Here is a 7,500-nt window from a genome sequence, read left to right on the forward strand (position 1 = left end):
TAATTAGACAAATGCCTGGCACTCTGAAGTATGTTAATAGGGTGCCAATCAAGAGGTGCAATACACGTGGGGCCTCAGCTATGTGTCGGTGAATTATGCAGTACTGTCATTATGAGCCTGTTTGCCCATATGGGGGGAGGGGGAAGGTGCTGAGTGCTGGAGACTGCGCTGATTCTGGGGTAGTTTTTTTTTTATTTTTTATCTTATTTAATTGGGTTAGGATTTGTTTCTCTCTCTCTCTCTCTCTCTCTCTCTCTCTCTCTCTCTCTCTCTCTCTCTCTCTCTCTCTCTCTCTCTCTCTCTCTCTCTCTCTCCATCCCTTAATCTTTTTAATCCCTTTCACCTTTTCTCTTTTATCTTCATTCTCTTTCCTTCTTACCGAATGTAATCAGCCCCTACTCAAATCCTCCTCCTCCTCCTCCTCCTCCTCCTCCTCCTCCTCCTCCTCCTCCCCAGCTTTCCAGATGTGACCCAAGACTTTTCAATTTCAGTTTTTTCTTCTGTACCCAAATTTTCTTGTTCCTTCTTCGCCCTCTCTGACTCCAGTCCCTCACTCTCCTTCCCTTTCCTTCCCTTTCTTCCTTCGCTTCCCTCCCTCCCTACAGGCCTGGGTGCATGGGAAGGGGGAGGGGAGAGCGCATGGTAGGCAGTGATGGGAAGGGAAGGGAATATGGAGGGAAGGCATGTAAGAGAGAGAGAGAGAGAGAGAGAGAGAGAGAGAGAGAGAGAGAGAGAGAGAGAGAGAGAGGATAGCCATAATTTATCTTAGTGAATTTGAATTTGCCTTAACTCTCCCTTCTTATCCCTCTTCCCATCTTCCTTCCCCCTCTCCCTCCTCCGTCTCCCTCTCCCTCCTCCGTCTCCCTCTCCCCCTCCTTCCCCTCTCCCTCTCCCGCCTTAGACACGTATAAAAGTTGCAATTTCGTGTCCTCGCCGCCAATTTATCATCTTCGCGCCTTTAGGTGAAGCAGGAGGTAATTTTTGAAGGGAGTTTCCTCCTCTCTTTGCTCTTGAAGGCGGCTTTGTCCCTTTCTCAGCACCCTCGATTGATGAATGGAGGGAGAGAGGGACGGGGGAGGGAGGAGAGGGGGAAGGGGATAGATGGATTGAGGAGGGAGACTGGAGAGAGTGAGGGAGATAAGCTGGGGAAAGGAGGGGGATTACGGTGAGAGAGAGAGGGAGAGGGAGAGGGAGAGGGGGATAACAAGGAGGATTCGAGGAAGGATACAGTAAGATAGAAAAGAGAACAGAGATAAAGTTAGTAAAGAGAGAGTGTCACTTTACTTTTGCTCTCTCTCTCTCTCTCTCTCTCTCTCTCTCTCTCTCTCTCTCTCTCTCTCTCTCTCTCTCTCTCTCTGGCATTGTCTCCATCTTTCATTCCTCCTCTGCATTCACCTTTTCCACCTTTTTTAACTCCCTCTTATTATCTCCTTCCTTCCTTCCTTTCTTCCTTACTCATTCAATCATTCATTTCCCCTTTTCCTTTTTCCTTTTTTCCCTCCTGTGTAGAGAGTCAACATGAACAATATTTTCCTCAGGGATTTAATTTCCTCCCTTCCTTCCTCCATCTCTCTCTCTCTCTCTCTCTCTCTCTCTCTCTCTCTCTCTCTCTCTCTCTCTCTCTCTCTCTCTCTCTCTCTCTCAACTCTTCTCTCCTTCCTAACCCCAAACTTTCCTTCCTTCTCCTTCCTTCCTCCTTCCCTGCCCTTCCCGCCGCCAATTAATTCAGTCTCTCAGCACATTCCAATTATTTCTCTCCTCTTGGTAAAGTAGCCTAATTTATGTGGGTGTGGAGAGGGTAGGGAGGGGGTGGGGAGGCCTGCCTGTCAAGTAGGAGGGGGTAGGGAGTGAAATAGCACGTCAGGAATGGGGAAAGGGGAGGTGACGAGGTGACAAACGAGGGGGAAGGGAGGTGGTTAGGCGTGATTTGAAGGATGTTTTGTTGGTGGGGTGTTCATGAGGTGGTTGAGGTAGTGGTGGTGGTGGAGGTGGTGGTGTTACGTGTAAAGGGTACTTAGTTACGGTTGAGAGGGAAGGAGAGATGGAGAGATGGATGTAAGGGTCGCGTGGGAAGGTGGAATGGATGGAGAGATGGAGAGACTGGGTGGTATAGGAAGGTGGGATGGAGGAAAGGGATGGAGGGAAGGAGTGGTGAGGGAAGGTAAGAGGGATGGAGGGGGAGAGGGAACTGGTGGTGTGTTTCCTCTCTGTCTGAAGTGTTGTTGTCCTTGAGGGAAGGTTTATTAATGTTGCGCCTCAAAGTACACACGAGGGTGAGGGTGTGGGAAGGGTGGCGTCCTCTTACAAGCCTATTAGCAGTTGTGGCGTGGCGTGGCGTGGCGTGGCGTGGCGTGGCGTGGCGTGGCTCCTGCTGCAGACTCCACTATTGTTTACAGCCATCTTGATTCCGAAGCTTTTTTTTTTTCAGAGATTGATTGATAAAATGACTCTCTCTCTCTCTCTCTCTCTCTCTCTCTCTCTCTCTCTCTCTCTCTCTCTCTCTCTCTCTCTCTCTCTCTCTCTCTCTCTCTCTCTCTCTCTCTTCCATATGTGTATGTCTGTATATGTGTGTCTGTGTGTATGTGCGCGCCGCTAAGTCATTATTGGATAGCATACCTTTAATCTCCCCGCTTCACCTGTCCGTCCATCACAGTCATGGTTGGCTGAGGGGCGTGACGGGAGATGGGCGTCCTCTTGAGCCCCGGCAATAACCTTCAAGAGGAAGCTGCCTTTTCATCTACGTCGCCATGCAGTACAGTCAGGTCACACACACACACACACACACACACACACACACACACACACACAGACACACAGACACACATTCTCTTTTTCTGCACCTCTGTTGTGTGAAAGTGTGCCCAAGATTTATACTGAAGCATATATGATAAACAGAGTGTATAGATCTATAGGCCATGTATATAAATTTGAGGGCAATGAACAGTCAGTTAGTCAGTCAGTCTCTCTCTCTCTCTCTCTCTCTCTCTCTCTCTCTCTCTCTCTCTCTCTCTCTCTCTCTCTCTCTCTCTCTCTCTCTCTCTCTCTAATTTTTCCCTATTTTTTGTTTTCTTTCCATTATCTTTTTTTCTCTCCCTATCATCTCCTTTCCCTCATTCTCCTCTTCCTACTTCCTGGTGTCTTTATTTTATTTTCCTCCTTACCGTTTTCTTTTGGTTTGTCTTTCTTGTCTCCTCTCCCTGTGTATCTTTTCTTCGTTTATTTTCTTCACCGAGTCTCAGTCTTATAGCTTCCTTTCATTTCTTACTTTTTCTCTGCTTTCTTTTTTTTTTCTTTCCTCTTTCTCCTTGCGAGTCATTAGTGCTTCTCGTCTTTCTTACTCGTTTCTTTTGTCTCCTCTCCTTTTGATCATCTTCCCTCGTCTCATTTCCCTATTTTTAGTTTTCATTCTCCTCTCTCTCTCTTTTTTTCTCTCCACCTTCATTCTCTTGCTTTTATCTTATTTCTCTTTGTATTTTTTTTATCATCTCTTCGCTCTTCTCTTCCGCCATCCTTCTTCATTTCTCCGTTTTCTTTTATCTGTTTCTTTCTTTATTTTTTTTTTCTGTTCTGTCTTCCTTCCTTCTGTCCATCCACTCCCTCCTTTATCTGTCATTTGTTTCCACTACATTCGTTGCTTTTCATTCAGTCTTTCTCCTTCTACCTCCTCCTCTCCAATCGTTTTCCTTCCTTCCTCCTCCTCTTCACCTCTCAACACTTCCCCTCTTTCATCGCTTGTTTTTTTTTTTTTTTCCACTGACTTTTACACCATTCCTTCCTTCCTTCCTTCTTCTTCCTCCTCATCTTTTTCCTCCTCCTCCCCAGATCCTCTGCAACCTTGTTTATTTGTTTTTTTTTTCTTTCTCTTTCCCTTGTTTTGTCTTCTTCATTTATTTCTTTATTAACTTCAATTTTCTTTATTTCTGTACGTTTCTTCAAATTAACTCTTTTTTTTCTATTGTTTGTATACTTATTTTTTAAGGCTTGTTTTCTTCCTGTCTCTTCTTGTATTAACTTCCATTTTCTTTTCCTAGTTTTTCTTGTTTTGTTTTTATTAATCTGTCATTTATTTTCAGTGGTCCTGTTTTTTTTTATCTCTTCCTCTCTTCTACTTTTATTTTTTTCCTTTTCTATGGTCCTTCAATTTTCCTTTCTCTTCTTTACATATTTTTCCTCTTTTTTTTATTCTTTTCTCTTCCTTCTTTTCTTTTATTGACTCTTACTTCTCTGCTCAGTCCTCTCCCACGGTCTTGTAAATATCTTCTTCCCTTTTTCTTCTTTTTTTAGTCTTTATTCTTCTTTTCTCTTTCTTCTTTCCTTATTAACTTTTACTTTTCTGTTCTGTTCCCTTCCACTGTCCTGTACATAATTTTTTCTTTCTCTATTCTTATTAACTTCTTTATATATCTTCTACTTTCCTTTCTCCTCTTTCTTCTCTTCATTGTTTATTGTTTCGCATTCATTGGCTCCATCACTCTTAACTCTGCGTTCCTTCCTATCCTGTTTTTATTTTCCTCCTCCTTCTCCTTCTCCTCTTCTTCCTCCTCCTCCTCCTCTATAATGTTTCTCGTTTCCATATATTTTTATCGCATTTTTCCTTTTTTTCATCTTTTGCCCTCTCATATACTCTGTTTTTATCTATTCTCTCCTTCTTTTTTTACTTCTTTTTTCTCTCGTACGTTTTTCTAACTCCTTTATTGTTTCCTCCTTGTCTCCTCTTCTTTCTTCTTACCTGTTCTCCATCTCCGTTTTCTTTTATCATAATTTGTTCTGTAATGTGTCCACTTATTGTGTGTGTTTTTTTTTCATCTATTCTTCTTGTTCATTTATACTTTTCTTCTCATGTTCTTTCATCTCTTCTTCTGTTTCCTTCTTGTCCTCATTTTTTTTATGTGCCCAAATCTTCACATTTATCATCATTTTCCTTCATGCATTCCATTTCTTTCTCCCTCTGATTCCTTCTTACGTTCCACTAATATTCTCTTTCCATTCCTCTTGTTTGCTGGTTTCTTTCCTTACATTTTTACATTTTTCCACATCCCCCCCTCTCTCTCTCTCTCTCTCTCTCTCTCTCTCTCTCTCTCTCTCTCTCTCTCTCTCTCTCTCTCTCTCTCTGCTGCCACCGTTCCCCGCCTGTGTTCTCCGCTGATCCGCCGCTCAACAGGTGCTCATCGATTCTCACACCTGGATCTCCTCCCCTGCTCTTTTCTCCGTCATTGTTCTTCGTACATGTTTTCGTTTTTACTCCGCCCTCTCGTTTGGATGTTTGCGTTTCTTTTTTTTTTCTTTTTAGGAGTTACTGAACATTTTTTTTTCTTAGATTTTCTGCCTTTGTACGTCTGTGTGTGTGTGTGTGTGTGTGTGTGTGTGTGTGTGTGTGTGTGTGTGTGTGTGTGTGCATGTGCGTGTGTGTGCGCTGGCTGCTAGATTCGTAAAAAAGTATCAAAGAAAACGAGGACAGGGAAGGGCAGTGAAATTTAGGCGAAAGGCGGGAAGGTCGATTCGGGAACCTAATTTTAGATAGCTCTCTTTTAGGGGGCTTCCACCATAAGCCCGTGGGGAGGGCTTATCCGAGAGAGAGAGAGAGAGAGAGAGAGAGAGAGAGAGAGAGAGAGAGAGAGAGAGAGAGAGAGAGAGAGAGAGAGAGAGGTTAACTTTTTCTCCACCTGGCTGCTCGTATCAAACCAATCTTCACATAGAAACCTTTAATGAAAACGGGACGCTCGGTGACTCCTCGCCTCGCCCTCCCCCGGAGCCCACGCCCAGCCCAGCACCGTCCCGCCCACAGCCTCCCGCCCTTATTTACACCCACGAGGAGGCAGTGTCACCCTCCGAGGTTATTAAATCCTCCGCGCTGGGTGGAGCAGGAACTGAGACTAGGGAGAGGAGGGAGGGAGGGAGGAAAGGAGGTAGGGAGAGGAGGGAGGGAGGGAGGAAAGGAGGTAGGGTAAAGTGTCACTCGCCTGAAGCAAATTGGTGCTAGTATAAGTTTTCCTTGCCCTCTTTGGTGAATTTTGTTATTATTAAAGGATCTTAGGTTACGGCGAGTGGGGAAGGAGATCAGACGAGAAGGGCGAGGCTGCGTGAAGGCTGAGGCGGGAGGGAAGGAGGGAGGAGAGGATGGAGGGACCAAGAGGGAGGGAAAGACAGAGAGAGGAAGAGAGGGAAGGAGAGAGAGAGAGAGAAGAGGGAGGGAAAGACTAAGAGGGGGAAAGAAGAGGGAGAGAAGGAGATAGGGAAAGACTGACGGGGAGAGGAAAGTTTGAGAGAGAGGGAAAGACTAAGAGGGGAGAGAAGGAGGGCGTGAAGAGCGAGAGGATGGGGGAAGGAGAGGGAGGGAAAGACTGAGAATGGAGAAGGAGAGGGAAGGAGAGAAAGGGAAGACAATGTTATCCTTGCCAAATACTGTATAGTGAAGGACATGCAGACGTGCAAGAGAGAGAGAGAGAGAGAGAGAGAGAGAGAGAGAGAGAGAGAGAGAGAGAGAGAGAGAGAGAGAGAGAGAGAGCACTGACTGACTGACTGACTGTGTGTGTGTTGTTTCCACGTAACCTTGCTTTATAAAAATAACTGATATGAATTGTTTTTTTCATGTTTATTGCAGTTTTGTATTTTGTATTCTTTGTAAATTGTATTTTGTATGATTTTAGAATTGCCTTTTTTCTTTCCCAGTAAACTAACAAACTCGGTCTGTGTGTGTGTGTGTGTGTGTGTGTGTGTGTGTGTGTGTGTGTGTGTGTCAGGGAAGTGAGGACAGGGGAAGAGCAGCAACTGTCTCGGTCCCTACGTTCAGGACTCAGCTCGCTAACAGATATGCAGAACGTCCACCAAATGGAGGCGTGAAGGGAAGGGAAAGGGGGAAGAAGGAAGAGGGGAAGCAGAATAAAAGAGGAAGACATGAAGGGAAGACATTATAAGAAGCGGGAAATGGAAACAGAATAACAGAAGGAGACATGAAGGAGACGATGAAAGAGGGGAAGGGAAAGAGAATGATGGGAAAAAGGAAAAAAAAGGTTAAACAAGAGAGAAATGGAAACACAATGATGGAAAAAGGAAAGACTATGAAGAAAAGACGATGACAGAAAAGGAAAAATGGAAGTAGAATGATAAAGGAAGGAGACATGAAGGAAAAAATGAAGGAATAGGAAATAGAAAAGAACTAAGAGAAGAAGCGAAGGGCACAAAGAGAAATAAGAGAGAAGGACGAAAGAGAGTTAGGAAAGCCAGAAGAAGGAACAGGACGAAAGATAAGGAAAGGAAAAAAACGATGAGAGAGAGAGAGAGAGAGAGAGAGAGAGAGAGAGAGAGAGAGAGAGAGAGAGAGAGAGAGAGAGAGAGAGAGAGACTTAATCCGTAGGAGAAAGGCAGGATTTAGAAGGAAGAAACAGACGGACAAGGGAAAAATAAAGGAGATATTTGGAAGGAAAGGGAGAGAAAGAGAACGAGATAAGTGGAAAAAGGAAAAAGCGAATCGTGTGAGGTACACTAAGAGATAAGAAATGT

Source organism: Scylla paramamosain, chromosome 7 (assembly GCF_035594125.1).
Source record: "Scylla paramamosain isolate STU-SP2022 chromosome 7, ASM3559412v1, whole genome shotgun sequence".
Classification (NCBI taxonomy): domain Eukaryota; kingdom Metazoa; phylum Arthropoda; class Malacostraca; order Decapoda; family Portunidae; genus Scylla; species Scylla paramamosain.